The sequence below is a fragment of the Diceros bicornis genome, chromosome 3 (assembly GCF_020826845.1).
Source record: "Diceros bicornis minor isolate mBicDic1 chromosome 3, mDicBic1.mat.cur, whole genome shotgun sequence".
Classification (NCBI taxonomy): Eukaryota; Metazoa; Chordata; class Mammalia; order Perissodactyla; family Rhinocerotidae; genus Diceros; species Diceros bicornis.
Window position 1 is genome coordinate 15488693 of NC_080742.1, and position 20211 is coordinate 15508903.

The window sequence follows — 20211 nt, forward strand, 5'->3', positions numbered from 1 at the left end:
GGATATCTTACCTAAAATCAGCAAGATACAGGTATGGCAGCCTGATTGGAAAAACCTAGGAATTAGGGAATTAGGGGAAAGTGTTTGAGGTATGGGGCCCTCCATTGTCAGTTCAGACAAGGCGGCTTTGAAATATAGCTCAGGGCAAGATGGGTGTGTGCGCACGTGTGTGTGCACGTGTGCACTAGGGTTACTCATTTACAAGAAATAAGATTAATGTTACGCAATAAGATTAAATTTAGCTATATAGGTGTGTATATATATGTTTATAGATATTGTATGTGAATATCTTTTGGAGATCTGCTGGGAATTTTTGGAAGAAACTTAATCTTCAAAGGGGCAAGGAGTTTTAACTTCAAACTCGGGGGATGGCAGACAAGCAGAGATCAGAAGCAGAAGCTCAGCTCCAGACCAGAGCTCACCTTCCTCCCCATGGTACCTGTCCCCTCTACAAACAGTGGCAATGACCAATTTAGAGAGACAGAGAGTGGATTAGGGACAGACGAGGGCTGGCAGGAGAGCAAGGGAGATGGGTAGTGACTGCTAATGGATATGTGGTTTCTTTCTGGGGTGATGAAAATGTTCTAAAATTAGATTGTGCTGATGGTTGCAGAACTTTGTGAATATACTAAAAACCATCAAATTAAAAAAATTACTGGAGTATAATTTAGTTATATTAAAATATGCTTGTAACTACAAAGAGAGCAGAAGCCAGGCAAGGGCTAAAGCTAGACCGCGAATGGCTGCCTGAGGCTATAAAATCTGTAAGACACAGAAGGATCAAGTGCACGTGGCCTTCGCCTTTTCCGTGGGGAGATGTGGTGTTCCAGAAAAAACCAAGCAGTCTTCTGTGAAAATCAGGATTCTGGAAGGGGAAGGGGCAGAAGAAGAGGACCATGGGCAACACAGGAGGAAGAGTTGAGTTAGGAGATGAGAAAACACCCACAGGATCACTCTCCTGTGGCCCAGGTCACGAGACCTCTGTCATGTGCTGTGCAGGCTCATCTGTAAGGGACTGAAGTAGCCAGACCAGGGCACAGAGCTGATCCTCTCCCCAGACTGACGCCTGTCCTGCCCTGGCCTCCGTCCTGGTAAGAGTGAGCTCCACCGGCACCCTTACTGAAGCCCAGTGGGCAGTGAGCGGTACCTTTACCCACAGTGATGACCCAGCTGTAAGGTGGAGACACAGTATAGCGAGAGACAGGCTCTGTGAAGCAGAAAAGGCACAGGCCTGCTACACGAATTATAGAACAGTGTATACTCCAGACTCAGGCTAAAAATAACATAATCTTATTCCTGATGGGCAAGAATCTGGAATAAACAGATTTGCCCTTCTCTTCTCGCTCCCACTGTGCTGTAAGTTAAAGCACAAAGGATATCAGACTGAATAAACAGTATAATTGCAATATGTTAACAAAAAAACTATAATAACATTAGGATTCAATGAAAATATACCAAAATACTACTCATGGTTATTTCTACCTGGCTACAATTCCCTTACTAGACTTTAATTCCCTAGACGGTATGGCGATTAGAGCATTATAAATAGATATTCAATAAATATCTGGTGACTTGAATGAATGAATAAATGTATAAATGAATGAATGGATTTGTGTTAGTGTAATACAATTATAGATTTTTACTTTTTTCTGTTTTCCAAATTTCCTTAATATGCTTGTACAATTGACTATGCATGTTGTGTACAGTTTCTGGTTCAAGTTCGCTGACAGTGCATATTTATCTCTTCCCCCAAGAAGCCCCATTACAATGATAATAAAGGAATTTTTAAAAAGGTGTAAAACCACAACATGAAGAGAATGGCAGAGAGGCGATTCATGGCTGACAGAGTACGTTTCTGGAAGAAAGAAAACTGGGGGAGAAATAGCTACTGAAGAAAAAGGGCAGGGGACAGTGCAGGACAGAATATGCAGAGGGAGAGTGCAGTCAAGGGGACAGCCACTCTCTTCTGCAGAACAGGGAGTATCTCAGAACTGGGAAGCACCAGGTCATACCAGCCACATGTTGAGAGGATGGATATTCTAGAACTCAAAGGGAAGATCCTGTACATTCTACCAGTTATGTAAATGGCTTAGGAATGGGGCAGGGGGAAGGGAATAGGCAGTGATCTGGCTTTTAATTATTCTGGTTATTATTATTATTCTAGCAGAGGCCTGCCCTCCTGGAAGCTGGGGTTCCTTTAAGATCCGGGAATAACTGTAGCAGTTATGCAGGCACAGACTGAGTTGCCTCATTAAAAGGCCGCAGTGACTGGCAAATCTTAAAACAAAACTTGCCTTCACAGGGGGCACTTTGTCTACTGCCTCTAACTCTTGCCACTGCTTCATGTTTTCTTCCAACAGATTAAAAGATTAAAAGTAGCCCAGGCAGCCATTCCAAAATAAATTAAAATTTTAAATTCCAACAAAAGGGATTATCCTTATTTGCTGAGGTTCTAGAAAGTAAAATGACACACAAGGGTGGGGGGTGGGGGGATAAGAGGGGGAAAATGTTTAGTTCAGTGATAAAAACTAGGGTGATACAAAAGTGGAACAGGCTACCCTGTGAAGATGCAAATCCCCTTTTCAAGAACCTATACGCTAATCACTGTTAGAAAACAACCCTCAGCCCCGCAGCTCCACTCAAGGTTATTTTTAGTATATGTTAGGAAAAAGAGAGTTTTGTCGTAATGTCCCTCTGAGTTATCCACCAAGCAATGGCTTCTTAGCTTTCCAGACACTTCTCTGCCAGGCCCTAGGCTCAATTCTGCTGGTCACAGCCTAGAACTACAGGTGGAGTCTCCATGGCAAGAAGCCATCCTCTCACGATAATGCCAGAGGAGGTGTGAGGGCCAGCCTTCTATAAGCATAACCATTAGGGGCCGGCCCCGTGGCTTAGCGGTTAAGTGCGCGCACTCCGCTGCTGGCGGCCCGGGTTTGGATCCCGGGCGCACACCGACGCACCGCTTCTCCGGCCACCCTGAGGTGGCGTCCCACATACAGCAACTAGAAGGATGTGCAACTATGACATACAACTATCTACTAGGGCTTTGGGGAGAAAAAGGGGAAAAAAAAGGAGGAAGATTGGCAATAGACGTTAGCTCAGGGCCGGTCCTCCTCAGCAAAAAGAGGAGGATTGGCATGGATGTTAGCTCAGGGCCGATCTTCCTCAAAAAAAAAAAAAAAGGTTAAGAATAACCATTAGTTTAAGTTTCATGGCTTTATTTAGCTTAACGATATTTTTAATATGATTTTCCCTTGCTTCTGTATTTGTGCTAAAATCTCTGCAAAGGGGATGCTCACAGGGCAGGGTTTGTTATACAGCAGTAGATACAAGAATGTCTCTCTGCCTTATTTGTTCCCACAGCATTGAGTTTTTTACAAGACCGAGTCATTTACTTTGTAGAATAATCCACATTCTTCATCTTCCTTGTGACTTCATTTAAGATGGTCACTCCCTTAATTATACAAGGACCCAGGAGTAACTTTGAAATCACTTTCTTCAAGGGCTTGATTAAATTCTTAGCCAAAGGTTAATTTCTTTCCAGGCTTGGTCTGGGGTTGAGGGGCTGTGCTAGTCCTGGGGGTTCGAAGATAAACTGGATACAATCAGTTTGCTAGGCTGCTGAGAGGTGAAACGGGCAGGAAGTTAAACCCACTGACCCTGGCTCTAACATTCAGTTATTTAGTAATTTCTCTGGTCCACTTATCTCCACCTCTATTGCCCCATGTACCTGGGTTTTCCTTCTATTTTTGCTCCCAACTAACTACTCCTCACATAGTTGTGAGTGATCTTTATCAAATCTAATTAGATCCCCTAGTTTTCAAGAGGGCTTGGCACGGTCTAGTCCTTGCCCACTTTTCCAACCTCAACTTGTACTCACTAAATCCTAGGTATACAGATATTCATTCAGTCATACACAAATACTTCCATAATGCCTATTATGTAACATACATTGTTCTAGACAAAAGAGAAAAATCTTTTCCCCGTGGAACTTAATGTCCTTCTTGTTCCTTGAACAAGCTCAGCTCTTTCCTGTCTCAGCTATGCTCTCTGCCTAGAATGCTTTTTTTGTGTGTGTATGTGTGTGTGAGGAAGATGTGCCCCTGAGCTAACATCTGTTGCCAATCTTCCTCTTTTTTTGCTTGAGGAAGATTAGCCCTGAGCTAACATCTGTGTCTATCTTCCTCTATTTTGTACGTGGGTCCCCACCTCAGCATGGCTGATGAGTGGTGTAGGTCTGCGCCCGGGATCCACACCTGTGAACCTGGGCCGCTGGAGCAGAGCGCACCAAACTTAACCACTATGCCGAGGAGCCAGCCTCTAGGATGCTTTTCTTCTCACTTCTCATTCCTTTTCTGACTGTTCTATTTAAAGTAGCTTCTTCTACTTCTGCTGTAGAACTCTGTTTATTTCCTTCATAATTCGTATCAGAGATTATGTACATATACATTGTGTGTGTGTGTCTGTGTGTGTGTAATATATCTATCTCATGAGGCCAGGATAATGTTCATCTAGTTTGCCACTGTATACTTAAAATTTAGCATAATGACTGTTAGCACATGGCAGGGGCTTAATAAACATTTGCTAAAAGAATACAGACTCTGGGTATATTTTTATTGAAAAGATTCACTGATGACCAAATTATCTGAATAGTCTGTTATTTATATTCTTTTATATGTACATTTCAGAAAAAGGTAGAAAAGTCTCTGAATTGTAATTTATGGGCTGTCAGATTGGCTACCTGACCTATCTTGATCTTAGACAAATGAGCCCTCTGATAAATACCATGAATGCAAAAACTCTAATTTTGAAAGATTTCCCTACTATCCCCAACCTCTCCATACGGTGCTAATTTTTGTAACAATCTAAGCATATAAAAAGTATATATAGTTCCAAATATTTATTAGCTTACAGCAATACGATTACAAGTCAAGGGTGAAAGAAAAAATAACCACGTAGTAAACTGGACAAACAGGTTTTTGAGTTTATTAGCGTCCAAAAGTGACAAAGATGTAGTTAAATGAACAGAGCAAAAACAAAAATTGTTAAAAGAACAGGGGTGAAAGCAGAGAAAAGGAGGTCCCCTAATGAGAAACGTGTTTCTGTGGAGCAGGAGACATTATATTCTTGACCAAGCAGCTGTAGCTCACCGACTGCTGTGTTGGTCACAAAGGGAACCCAATTAGAGGCAATAGATGGAAAGCAACTTCAAGCATAGGCCCTCTGATCATAGGTCAGTAGCATAAACTCCCCATCCATGTAAATTCTTTTTCGTTCTGCTAACAGATTACATAATGAATACAGAATACTCACAAAATATAGAACTTCCATACTAAATATAAAAAACAAGGATTTAAAACATCAAGGGCATAGTCCTCTATGACAGGGTAAACTGCCTAATGTAGTTACTGCATAGTGGGCTTCCAAAGAAGAATTCATTTGAAGAAAGGGCTCTATTACTTTAAAACTTTGAAAACAACTTGTCTGAAGGATGGCAGAACTATTAAAAATACATATGGTTTTTAAAAAAAGCAGTAGTATTTCAAAATGCTTTAGTTGGGTTGCATAAATAAGGCCCCAAATTATCAAATATTCGATGGCCCACCAAGAGCTAAAATGCCTCAAATATAATACACCCAAATTTTTTTTGTTTTAATATATTAATTAATGTATTGCTGACTTCTGGATTTTGCTGACCTACAAACAGGCTCCAAATAGACACATCTGAGTTCAGGGTATTATCCCTGGCCTTGAAAACTCTGTCAATCGTTCTGTCTCGGAACCTCGGGCAAACGACTAATGTATGACTTGTGTAAAAAGAACTAGTTGTCCTGAATACTTGAAGACTATACAGCTAGATTAATGCATGTTTGGCCTACAGTCCTTCCTGCACTGATGATATACTACTAAACTCTTCACAGCTGTGACTTCTGTTAGTAGGACCCTATTTCTGATTTTGCCTTCCCTTCTGCTTAATGGGGTTAAATTATACTTCTTTTCTTAAATATAAATTTTTCCCTAAAACTGTTGCATATTATCACCTGTCTGTTTCGAACCAAAGGTCAAATATTTCCTAATTCCTTCTTCCTTTAACATAATCTATACCAAACACAAATGTGAACAAATTGTTTTCCCATTATAACGGCTTTAAGTAGAGTAAGTACTGAGAAGTCAAGAGATCACTTCAAGTTAAAGTAAATTATTGAATACAGAAACTGAATAAAGATAGGTCATAAATCATTTGGACTCTTAAACATAAACCAACTCTTCCATGGCTCCCCATCATCTAATCCGAGTCTCCAAACTTTCTGACCATGCACCATGTATTAGTTTTCTAGGGCTGTTGTAACAAAGTACCACAAACTGGGTGGGTGAAACGACAGAAAATTATGTTTCAGTTTTGGAGACTAGGAGTCTGAGATCAAGGTGTTGGCACAGTTGGCTCCTTCTGAGGGCCGTGAGGGAAGGATCTGTTCCATGCCTCTCCCCTAGCTTCTGACAGTATGTTGGCAATCTTGGAGTTCCTTGGCTTGTAGAAGCATCACCTCAGTCTCTGCCTTCATCTTTATGTGGCATTCACCTTTTTATAAGGACACCATTCATATTGGATTAGAGGCCCACTCTACCCTGGTCTGACCCTATCTTAACTAATTGTATCTGCAATGACCCTATTGCCAAATAAGGTCACATTTTGAGACACCAGTGGTTAGGATTTCAACATGAATTTTGAGGGAAGAACACAATCAACCCATAACACACCATAATATGCATATATTTATTTATTTATTTATAAATTATTTACATCCAGTACTGCAATAAGAATTACAGACACTGTAACCCCTAAACAATTATAAATCTTAAAAAGATAAGAGAAAGGTAAATATACATAGAAGTAGTATTTTCTTTCTGAACCCTGAAAGATTGCCTTGCACACTCCCTGGATTACACACATCTCACCAATTTCAAGGATAAAATCAAGCTCTTTGGCTTGATACATCCCACCTTCCATGATCTGCCCTCTACTTACTTCGTTGGCCTTGTCTCCTGTCACCCCCAACATATCTGGCATTCCAATCAGTCTGAACTGTTTGCAGTATCCCACATGTGCTAGGCTCTTTCTTGGTTCAACACTCTGCACAGGCTGTTTCCTGTTTCTGGAATGTCCTCATTCTCTTTGCTTACTGTGAACACGTGGTGAACTCCTAATCATTTTCTGAAACTCAGCTCAAATGTCCTCCCCTCTGGGAAGCCTTCACGCACTGCTCTAGGCAGCAGGAAGACTTTCTTAGGGCATGCAGCACCTTGTTTATATCTCTATTATTGCAAACTTCTGTTTACATATATATGTTAGGCTGAACTGGTATTTGACCATTTTTTTTTTTTTATAATTTTATTTATTTATTTTTCCCCCCAAAGCCCCAGTAGATAGTTGTATGTCATAGCTGCACATCCTTCCAGTTGCTGCATGTGGGACACGGCCTCAGCATGGCTGGAGAAGCAGTGCATCGGTGCGCGCCCGGGATCGAACCCAGGCCGCCAGCAGTGGAGCGCGCGCACTTAACCACTAAGCCACGGGGCCGGCCCGTGGTATTTGACCATTTTTGACCTAAAAACAGATGCAATTTCATGTGGTTCAACTTAATATTTCACTAGACAACAAGTCCATCCAGAGAAGGGACTGTATTTTATTCATTTTTTTATTTCCAGTGATGAAAATGGAGTTTGGCATAAAAAGAAGAACCATTGGTTTAAGCTTCATTGGTTTTACTTAGTTCAACAGTATTTTAAACTATTTTTCCCTGCTTTTGCATCTGTATGTGTGGTAAAATCTTTTCAAAAGAGACACTCATTTTTTAAAAATAGAGAAAAAGCAGGAAGAAGCTACGTAAGTATTGTTTAACCAACATCAAAATACTCATAATTTTATTGTTTTACTTTCAAAATATTTTTATGCTTTCAAATAAAAATATAAGTAATCATAAATAGGAATATAAATAGGAGAGCTAAATAAAGAGATTAGTTGTGTAAAACAAATATGACATTTTAAACTCCAACAATTTTTCAGTAAGAGCAAAGGTAAATCTAATTTCAGAATTTCAAGTTTTTCCTATATTATTGTTTGTAGAAGAGCTGTGATAACTGAAATAAGGTTCAAGTGTTACACGGTTAGTTAAAAGGCAAATGGGTCCTGCATGGCATGCAGAAGTATTCAGTTCCAGTTAGGAAGCAGTACCTGGTAAAGCCTGTGAGCAATGAGCAGGAGGTGAAATACGGTTACACGAACATTTTTCACTCTTCCTCATTAAAGCCTGTAAGTTAACAAAATATGTTCACTGACTCTTCAGCATGCCAAGGCAGTCACAAGCAACACCTTTCACAATCTGCTCCAGTCCACTTGAGAGACTTCTCTCCTCTTATGGCACTTCATGTTTCTTATACTTCAATTACAATGAACTTCTCACTTCCAAATGCTCTTTCCTGAGCCTTGAAAGTCCTTCTCCATCTTCTTTGCCTACTAATCTTTAAAAATTCAGCTCAAATATCATTTTCTCTCCGATGCTTTTCCTCATTTCTCTAGCTAGAGTTGCTGATCCGCCTTTTGTATTTTCACTGTACATAGTTCATGCCACCATTGCATTATTTTAACCACAGTGTTATCATTTATCTCTTGATATCTATTGTCTCAATTATATCATCACACAGTGCTGGGTACACTACAGATATTCCATACTGTTTGCTGTATGAATAAATGAGTAAGAAATGAGATGACAGTCTTGAATAACAAAGCACCAATGAAAGCTTATTTGGAAACAGAAAGTGTGACTACAAAGCAAAGTCTGCTCCATGTGGACAGGGGCCATGTCTGCCTTATCTATTGCTATATTCCTAGCACTTAGCCTACTGCCTGGCACCACGTGGGTGCTTGATAAGTCTTTACTAACTAAACACTTAACGTATGTGGAAAATAAGAAAAAGCAGACTATCTAATAATTACTTGAAGATAAAATGAAGAAGGGAATCCATATATAGGTAGTAAGAGAAGCACCTCTAGCATAAGTGGTAGTATATCAAGGAATAAAGAAACTGTAGAAAATAATAACATCATTGATTATCAAAATTTTTTTTAAAATTACTAAACATCACTATAAACATGAAAGATTATCTGAGGGGGGAAGAGGCAATATAAGTTGATGTAAATATGATTTGTGCTTTTGATCAGTCATAGAGTGGTCACAGCCATTAGTCTGCTGATAGAAATATAAATAATGATGTCCTTCACATCTGCAAAAAATCTGTATCATTTGTCACCTATGTATTTGTGTTTTTCTGTTTAATGCCTCTACCTGGGGCATCAGAAGTGGTACTTAATACTCAAACTGAGTGATTTATTCATTTACAAGCACACCACATTACAACTGCATACCTCTAGTTATATTGGTGCTACATTATTTTAGGCTTGTTTTCCTACGATCATCATTGAAGCACTTCACTTGGCATCATCATCAAACACTATTTAAGAGAACCTGTGTGCCTATAATACCTATGCCTGAGTACTGACAGTTCATTGTGAAGACACTGAAGAGACCGAACGTCCACACTACTCACACTTTTGACCTAGATCGAGGTGATGGGCAAGGTACACTGGTAGTATTTGTAAACTAAGGTGGCAAGATTACGACTTTAGGACAAATTCCACCCAAAGTTACAAGAACTTACAAACAGAAAGCTTATCCTCTTTGCTTAGCACTTGGACTTGCCCACCTATGCTGGCAAGGTTGGATTTGGCAAGCCTTGACCCCAGGTGTCACGTCTTAGTATCCTAGGTTTCCAGGTACCTGATTTATACCTCCTTTTTCTGTCCTCTTTGACTAAGAGATGTAAAACTCTCAGTGACATATTATTCTAGAACTTAGTATTTTCCACTCATTAAAATCAAACATAGGGATTAAACAGGGAAAAAGACTACGATTAAAATCCTAAGAATAGGAATTACAACGTAAACAGATTTAATCATAGCTCGGGTTAGATTTAAAAGTTAACTTAAAAAGTGGTTATTTATTTGATGGCTCATTAGTTTAACTGTTTTAATCATAAATCTATTTTTCAGTCTAATGGTACCAAAGCAGTTAGTTCATCTGAGGGGAATCAAGAAAAGCCAGCACTTGAGCTTGAGGCAAGATACACGTTACTTCACAGCACTGTACATAAATTATGCAGACAAACATTTCAAAGTAGAATCCGTGAAACTAAAATAACAAAATGATAACTTTGTGACAGTCATAGTTTTGTAATTTCCTGGCTCTAGTGACACGTGCAGTATCTGCACAAATCCGGAATCTGCTAGACCTGCTTCAGGATGTTCAGGTGGCCCAGACTTTCTCTGGGCAACTGAATTATAAAGCGTCCCTAGAAGTTCAAGCCACTGTTTATACAGCTCCGTCTGTCCCTACCCTTCCCCATTCTCACTCCTTCCCCTAGAAATACTCCTGGCTTATTTTTTTCTATGAGAGAAAAGCACTTGTGTTTACCAGTGCCCTAAAAAACACTGCATCTTTTCTGAATGTATATTTTCTGAATATAACAATTTAATTAACTGAAACTTCTAAAAAGGCTTGGTTAATGTTTGGATTTAAAATTTGATGCTTTAGACTTCTGCTTCCTCTTGCAAGATAGGACGTATTAAAAAGAAAACTGGTGTAGAGTCAGAATGAACATGGGATTCCAGCTCAGTTTTGAAAAACGCCTTAGAAAACTTTTCAAAGCATGGGAGGGACTGAAATGTCCACAAACATGAGGCTTACACGAGGCACTCAGTAAACATTATCCCCCTACCCACAGCGATGGTCTGATAGTGTGGCTGAAATTGGGAAGCAGAGAGCTTTTACTCTGCAGGTGAAGTCTTCCTGTTCAACAAAAAAAGTGAAGGGTAGGTGGTGAAGGAAATTCACAAATTGGGTACAGGGTTGGGTTTTCAATCCAGATATTCTATGAGTTTACCATTTTCCTTTACACCTCTTTGCCACATCTAGGTTTTGAAGTTATAACATACTTTACCCTCGACCCACCAGTTCTTAGCTACAATAGTTCCCTCTTCCCAAAGAACTAACTAGAACTACAAAATGCATGCTTTTCTTTTTAGAGATTTACAACATTGAGTAAGGCTCCTGTCATAAATTTCATAGGCTTCCTATCCCTTCCGTAAAATAAGTATCAAAATGATCTGATGTCCTTCCATATAAAATTCTGGGGGCTAGCCCCAGTGGCCTAGCAGTTAAGTTCAGCACACTCCACTTTGGTGGCCCGGGTTCGGTTCCTGAGCGCAGACCTACACTACTTGCTGGTGGCCATGCTGTGGCAGCGTCCTACATACAAAATAGGGGAAGATAGGCACAGATGTTCGCTCAGGGCAAATCTTCCTCAGCAAAAAAAAAAAAAAAAAAAAAAATTCCGGCAGCAAAATTAACCCCAAAAGAAACATTTACTGATGGCTTTTAGTTACTCTATTTGGCCCCTTTTACTCTGTCTACCTTCTTCCTGCTTTGTGGTTGCTCCTGGGTCTCCAATGAAGCCTTAAACAGTGGCTGCTCCCTCACCTACAACTGTCAACTTCACTTTCCCCACCTTTGCTTTCCTTCTCCTAAACTTGAGTGTATACTCACTGGAAAGAAGACTGTGGTTGCACAAGTGGTTAGGCCTTAATTGTTGTAAAACGATATTAGTGGTTAAGAGGCGAGAATGAAATGTTGAATGTTGAATAAGAAAAATACGGGGTGAAAGCTTTCAGTCTTGACAGTTATTGCCTTTTCTTTTTTTCCCCTTATCCAAGTTACAGGCAGGAGAGGAAGGGGGAGGGACAAATAGCCCAAGTGCCCCCCCACCCCCCTTATAGGTGCTGTCCTGAAAGCCCCCTTAAAGACTTCCACTACATCACTGCCATGCCTAACAGTAAGGGGGTTGGGAGGTCTACTTTGTTATTATTTTTAGCTAGGCACATGGCAACCTGCATGAAATAAAGGTTTGGGTAGTGTAGGGGAGGAAGAGAATTCCTCTGCCCACTCCAGGCTGGGCTACGAATTAAATTGACATGAGACAGAATAACAGGAGAAAACCAAACAAAGCTTTAGTAATGTAGACATGGGAGAAACCCAGGAAACTGGGTAACTAGCCAAAATGGCCAAGCTGCCAGCTTAAATATCATCTTCACCTAAAGACAAAGGAGGGTGTTGGGGGTAGTGGTTTGGGACTTCAAAGGGGAGGAAGGCAATTTACATGGAGATGGAAAAGCAAATGTTTGGTAGACAAGAATGCGCTTAGCAAGGACCCTCACAGTCTACTGATACCCAGAGTTATCTAGGGTGACAGCCTGTCCTGGGGACAGGGCTTTTATCTTAAACTTCTTTTAGGCAGTTAGGGGAGAAAGTCAAAGTTTCTTTCAGAGTCTCTTGTTCTTGAAAATAATCAAGACAAAGAGACATATTTTGAGGTGGCCAATTCTGACTCCCCACAGTAGTAAGGAAGAAGGCAGAAAACAGATACTAGCCGTCTCTGCCACACACATGTTGAGTTTGATGTGCTTTTGATACATCTATGGAAACGCTGAGAGGTTAGGTCACAGACACAGAGGAGTGGTCAGGTTTAGAGATGTACATTGGGGAGCTGTTACTATGAAAACAATTTATTGAAACTCTGGGCATTTTTGAGACTGGCCAGGAAAAAGAATAATGTGAGGGAAAAAAAGCCCTTGAATTGAAACTTGATGATCTCCACCATTTAATAATGTCTGAGAAGAGGAGGAGCCTGGAAAATATTGTGAGAAGGAGCTGATGAGTCTGAAATGTTTTTGAGATAGGCAAGTGAACTGATAGTGGCAATTGAATTTAACAGATAATTCTCTTTCAGCGTTCCCACATCTATCCTTTATTTATTAAGAAAACATTTTTTTTGGATACTATATGGCTAAACAAATGCTACTTAGATAATTTTTTTCTTGTAATTCAATCTCATAATAATTAATTGCCTTTTATTTTTTTAACCAGAATTAGTTTAATTATTTCTGTATGCAACACCTCTATTTACAACACATAGTATGTCTCAACCCTGAGACCTCAAAGAGGTTCCTTTCTTCTTCCTAAACTTAATAATGATTATAATCAGAGTGTGAGAAAAAAATCTACATAATCATTACAGAGCCCAGTGTTAGTGGATGCCAGAGAAATGAATGATGAATCTATGGTTCAGTGGGTTCTCCTGTCATATATGTATACACGATTTCAAATCTGATAGGAATCTTATTTGTCAATAGAAAGGGCAATAATGTAATGTTATGTAGCTTAATAAGTTTCCTTCTCTATAGTTAATTCCAACACTTCTTTTAACAGGTTAGGTATAGATGGACACAATGTTGGTCTAGAGGCTTTTTACTTCAATAGTACAACAGAAGGTTTTCAGATGAATACAGAGACTAGCCTTAGGTACTATGTTTTGTTCTAATTTAATAAAGTTCTTTGTGAAGTTTACTGAGAGTTGCTTAACTCCAAGGTTCTGAAGACAGCTATGGAAGAAACAAAATTGACCCTCTTGCTCCTGTCACTTGATCTGTCATCCAATAGACCTTTCTTCCTAAAGGACAGGATTATGTCAGTGTTTTTCTTATAGCCCTGACCATCCCTATAGGAGGCATAACACCATATAACATCTCATGCTATAAACTCGGTGTTGTTTCGCCTATTCAGATCTGCAGCTAGAGCTATTCTGCACCTTTGGAAGAGAGTTATAGAAAGGTATTCTGAGTTGTATGAATTTTTCAGTGTAAAAGTGTACTAATACATTAAAAAAGAGGGAAACTAGGGGCTGGCCTGGTTGCATAATGGTTAAGTTCACGTGCTCTGCTTCAGTGGCCCAGGGTTCACAGGTTTGGATCCCGGACGAGGACCTATGCATCGCTTATCAAGCCATGCTGTGGCAGGCATCTCACATATAAAGTAGAGGAAGATGGGCACAGATGTTAGCTTAGGGCCAATCTTCCTCTGCAAAAAAAAAAAAAAAAGAGAGAGAGAGAGAAACTAACACGTTAAAAACAGTCACTTTGACTGAAACACACATGTAGGTATAACTTGATTCATCAGAAAGCTAAAATTTTGACTTTTTTGGTGTATATACCTTTGGACTACTATTGAACTATTCTATCAGTTTCCAGTGAAAACAATTAAATTGGCTAATCAGAATTCAGGCTGAATCACTGACTGATTTATCCATTCAATAAACATTTGGTGAGTTTTTAATGTGTACAAGACATTTTGCTAGATTCTAGAGATACACTAGTGAATAAGATATGGTCTCTGTCCCCATGGAGCTTCCTGTTTACTGAGGAAGACAGATGATGAAAAGTAAAGAAATAATTGTAAAATTATTATAAACTGTGATAGGTGCTCTGAAAGAAAGAGAATGCTGTGACAGACAATAAGGAAAAGAGAGCCAGCTTAAAATGAATGGTCAAGGATGGCCCTTAATGACATCTGCAAAAAGAGAGAGTTGGGGGTGGGAGGGAGGAAGCATCCAGGCAGGGGAAACAGCCTGGGCAAAGGGTCTCAGGCAGGAACAGCATAATCAAGGAACTGAGAGTGTGGCTAACGCAGCATGAGCAAAGGGAGTGTGGCATGAGATGTTCAACTGTCTTTTCACATGGTGTAAAGGTAGAAATAAAAAATCCTAGAGCAAGAGTCAGGAAACTATGTCTTGCAGGCCAAATCTATCCTGCCTCCTATTTTTATAGTTTTACTGGAACACAGCCACACCCATTCATTTACATAATGGCTATGGCTGCTTTTGCGATATAAGCAGTAGTTGCCACAGAGACCATATGGTCTGCAAAGCCTAAAATATTTACTATCTGGCTCTTTACCAAACAAGTTCTCTGGCCCCTGTACTAGGTGTGGACTAAATTAGAACTGACAACATGAAAGTTGAAAAGGTCAAGTTTCCTAAAGCATAGAACCACCCTTTACAACTGGCCAGTGATGATTCAAATGCGAATGACACATAAACATGAGCAGATCAATGTGGCAGAGGCAGGACTTTGAGATGTCCATTCCAGAAGGGTGAAAGACATGTCTTTAAGGTTAATACAGGGTTTCATAAAGCATAAGGACCTTTATCCAAGGGGGTCAGGAACCTGAACAAGGCCAGAGGATAGTATACACCTGCAGAGAGAAAAGGCAGTTCGGCTAAGGAATGTTGGGAGACATCATGTACAGAGAAACCAGACTCTAAGACGTACAGAGGACAGCTCTAAGAACCGCTAACACACATTTATTATGGCTGGAAGTTTGAGTATATTTGCTTAGCATCTATTCCAGCAACTGACAAAGGAAGGGCTGTGGATTAACAAACAAACAAACAAAACTCTCAAAAGCTACCTAAACCAAACTAAGCCACTCTTTTCTAGATCAGAAGTCAGACTGGGTTATCTGACCCACAGGTATGTTTTGTTCAGCTTGCATAGTTTCTCAGGAAACTTCACATTAAAAAATCTAGATATTTAGCAAGTAGGCCCACTTCATTTCAATATGGGAACAATCAGCTAGAGCTGAGAAGCAAATGTATCTTATAGATAAGGCACAGTCCTCACCACTTCCTATTACATTCAACCTGCCTTATTCCTATTATTTTTCAACCTACCAAGACCATTTGGTATTTAAGTTTGTACCCTCTGGTCCTCATCTTATCATAAAGATCACAAACCTGTACTTTATATACTTCTTTTCCACATATATTTATTGAGCACTGACCATGTCCCAGACACTATGCATACAAATATAAATAATGCATTATCTCTGCCCTTGAGGAGCTCACAGGCCAGAAGCAGAGACCTATGTGTTAAATGATCCTAAGCAGAATGATGATGGCGCAAAGGAATGATCAACTCTGATTTGGCAGGTCAGGAAGCACAGTACTAGGCAGACGCCTGAACCAAATCTTGAAGGATAAGCAGAACTTTGCTAGGGTATTCCAGGCAGACGAAAGAGAATGCACAGAGCGACAGGGAGTGCAATTCTTTTGGCAATTACACATAGTTACAAATAGATGAAACAGAGGGAAGCTGCAGGAGAGTCGGAGAGATAGGAGCGTTGGGCTTACATCAAGAATGGCTTGTATCTACAATAAAAAGTGTGACTTTTATCCCATAGGCAAAGGGGAATTACTGAAGGGACTGAAGCATAATAAGGTTTACATTTTAGAAATATAATTTTGGTAGCTGCATGGAGGATAGTTTAGAAGATGGAAGACTGGAGGCAGAGAGACCAGTTAGGACAGAAATCATTGACAAAATCCAAGCTGACTTGAGGCCTGAAGGCAAGAAGCAGCAACGGGAATGGAGAAGAGAAAATGACCAGAGACAGTGACTGACTGAATGTAGAGGGTGAGGGAAAAAAAGAGGTCAAAGAAGATTCCCAGGTTTGTAGCTTGAATGACAAGGTGGATAAGGAAGGCAAGAGAATGATGCATGGGAAGACTGGAATGGGTGGTATAAAGTCTGAGGAGTCTGTGGCTGCACAGGTGGTGACATCCACTTGGTATCTGATTCGAGCCAGGAATCAGGTGGAAGGTCAAGGCAGGAGAGAAAGACTTGGGAATTGTCAGCATTTATGATATATCAGAAGACACTGTGATGTATAATATCACAAAGAAGTATGCAGAGTGAGATAAAGAGTAATGACAGATCCCCGAGTATCCTCAGCACTTCAGTGGAAGAGAGGGAGCAATGCTCAGCAGCCTGGATGTAGAAGAGCAGGGAGAGGTAATGACTTGAGGTTGGGGGTTAGCAGCATAGAGATGAAGAGAATTCAAGGGCAAGGAACTGAAGTGCTGGCAAATTTTAGGTAAAAATTATATACCACAGGTTCTAGGTTGGATAGGGAAGAAAGTATAGAAAGGATGGAATAGTGTAGGGTTGCCACATTTTTTGGGAAAATAAAAAGGGACATCCAGTTAAATCTGAATTTCAGATGAACAAAGAATACTTTTTTTTAGTATAAATATGTCCTAAATATTGTATGGGGCATACTCATACTAAAAATTTATCCATTGTTTATCTGAAATTCAAATTTAACTGGGTGTCCTATATTTTATCTGACAATCATAATTAGGTGAAAAAGAAAGATCTAGAGTCTGGGAGTTCTCCTGGGGTCAAAGGGCAAGGGCATGGTATAGAGGAGTGAGAAAGCTGTAGATTAAGATTTCAGAGATGGAAGGGTGATGAAAAGGAGGGTCCCCTGGAGTTTGTGGCTGAAACACAATGGAAATGGAGGACCATGAAGAAATACTGAGGCAAGAATATTGGATAGGTTATTAGCATGGACACTGAGGTCAGTTAAAATGATGGCTGGAAGGTAGAAGGGATGAACAAGAGCAAGTATCCAAGTCTTCATTAAGTGTGGTAAAACGAGCAGGAAGTCACTCAAGGATGGTATAGCCATACCACAGAATCCCATAGGAGGAAGGACTTCTTGCATGACATTGAAAGAGGAGTAATAACCTGAAATTGTGTGATGCAGAACTGGGGAGGTGATCCCCAGCTCAGAGAGAACGAGCAACTTTCAAAAGTACAGACTGTGTCCTCAGAGGGCAGCCAGGTTTCAGACAAGAAGATGGAGAAGCAGGCTATAGGGTACTATGTTTTCAACAGAGCTCTTCTTATAGAGGAGGGAATGGAAACGGACGGGAGAGATTATCAGTGAGTCAGCAACCACAACAAAAGCAAAAAGAAATGCGGATGAGAAGAAAAGGAACAAACAAGGAAAGAATCTAGTCTTGACAGGGAAGAGAAGGTAGCTCTCCAAGGAAGTGAGGCTTGGCTTGAGCTGAGATCCAAAAGACGTGATGTCTTACAGGCACCTCATGTTCATCAGGTCCAAGGTCAAAAAGAGTATCCCAAACTTGTTACTCTTCCAGCGTTTCGTAGCTCAGTGAATGGTACCACTGTCCATCATGTCATGCAGGTTAGACATATAGGAGCTATTCATGATATCTGTCTCCGTTATGTCCATTATCCAAACCCTCACATGAGCCTCACATATAGAGAAAAGCATTCCAGCCAGAGGGAACAACCTATGTAATATTTCTTTTCTTTTTTTTTTTGTGAGGAAGATCAGCCCTGAGCTAACATCCATGCTAATTCTTCTCTTTTTGCTGAGGAAGACCGGCTCTGAGCTAACATCTATTGCCAATCCTCCTCCTCCTTTTTTTTTTCCCTTTTTCTCCCCAAAGCCCCAGTAGATAGTTGTACGTCATAGTTGCGTATCCTTCTAGTTGCTGTATGTGGGACGCAGCCTCAGCATGGCCGGAGAAGCGGTGCGTCAGTGCGCGCCCGGGATCTGAACCCGGGCCGCCAGTAGCAGAGCGCGCGCACTTAACCGCTAAGCCACAGGGCCGGCCCTATGTAATATTTCTATGTTGAAAGATAGCATGATGCATTCTGGATATTAAAGATCTTTTACCTTGATATAGAAGAGGAAGGAGGGCTAGATTTTGATGGGTCTTGTAGGTCATATTAAAGATTTTGCTCTTTATTCTAAGAGCAATGGAAGTCATTGACAGATCTGAAGCAAGGAAAGTGACATGATCAGATAGGAATTGGTGATAGTGGTGGGAATTCTCTCCTAGTCCAATGTGGTTAGGAATAATCTAGTTGAAAGGGAATGGCTGTTTACATGGGAGAGAAAACAGATAACTGAGAATTTTTTATAACAGTATTGCCCTTAGACCTGGGTAAGGACCCTCCTCCTGCTGCAAACGGCAAAGAATCCATGAGGTCAAGGGACCATGCCTGCCTGGAGCCTGCACTCCTCTTTTGAACTGGCTAGATCTGAGGGCAGACAGAGCTGCTGATGACACATCACTACTTGCAGGGGATGAGAGGTGTGGACATAAGCTTGGACATGTCAGCATGCATGCATGGTCTCTTTTGGTGTGATCGGTGAAGAAGCTGGGAATGGGAAGAGAACTGGGTCAGTCTGAGAACTCTAGAGGTCTGAGAATTCTAAATTCAAACCTGGTCTTCCAGATCAATATGTAAGTAAATTTGTCAAGGTAGTAGAGTAGAATATATTTTTTATAATAATTTGTTATCTTGATGTATAACTTAAATATTTAGACACATGGTATATGAGCCTCCATAGCCAAACTCTTGCCCAGGCTCTGCAAATTTAGGGTCAGGCCTGATAAGAATATATAATAGTATAAAAGAGTATAGTGCAAGGAGTGACAAATTCACCCAAGTGAGAGTACACTTTAGCCAGGCCTGTACAAAGTCAGATTTTCCAGACTTCTGTGTGGGAGATGAGGGAATAAGTGGTGCAAGTTTTCAGGCACTATGTTAATGTATATAAGACATACTTCTCTATATCTGGAGGGTCAACAACTAAGAAGCTATTTTAATTGTAATGGTTTCAGTGTGATTTCGAAAAGCTTCTTGAATACGGCAGAGGTTAGAGTGTGGAAGGGACATTAGTGATCATGTAATCAAATTTACTCAAATAAAAGAGAAGTTCTGACAGATGAAGCACCCTGACCGAGGTCACAAAGCCAGTTAGTAGCAGATGATGTCCAGCACCATCCTCGCTGTCCACTCTTCTACCAATGCTACATTTCATGAAGACATCTGCTCCCAGTCAATTCCAACTATAACGTTCTCACTTGCTTTCATTGTTATCTATTAACAGGAAGTAAATACTTTCATTATTTTAAAAATTTGAGGTACTTAAAAAAAAACAAGTTTATAAAACCAGTATTAAATTTTGACTCCAAAATATCCCCCCAAAAAAAAGGGGGGGGGGTAGAAACGAAATAAAGAATTCCAACTTCATGAGGTTAGAAGAATTGGTAATCCTGGAAAGCTACTTTTAACTGTTTTCCAGAAAGTTACAGAAAATTTAGAGCTCTTTTTAGGACTCAAAATATCCTCCGACTGGTCACCTCCTGATTTGACTACTTTTATTTTTACATCTCCTCCTCTGACTTTTTTGATCTCATGCAAACCTCAGAGTTAAAGTAAAATCGCGCTCCTCGCTTTGGTTGCAACCGTATTACCGTAACTCATCTCCCCAAATTCCTTATCTTCTAGCTAGAAATCAAAGCACACGCTTACAAAACATCGAACACTCAGGGTGCTAACTAAACGCTAAAACACACTTAAAAAAATCCTTGCTTTTC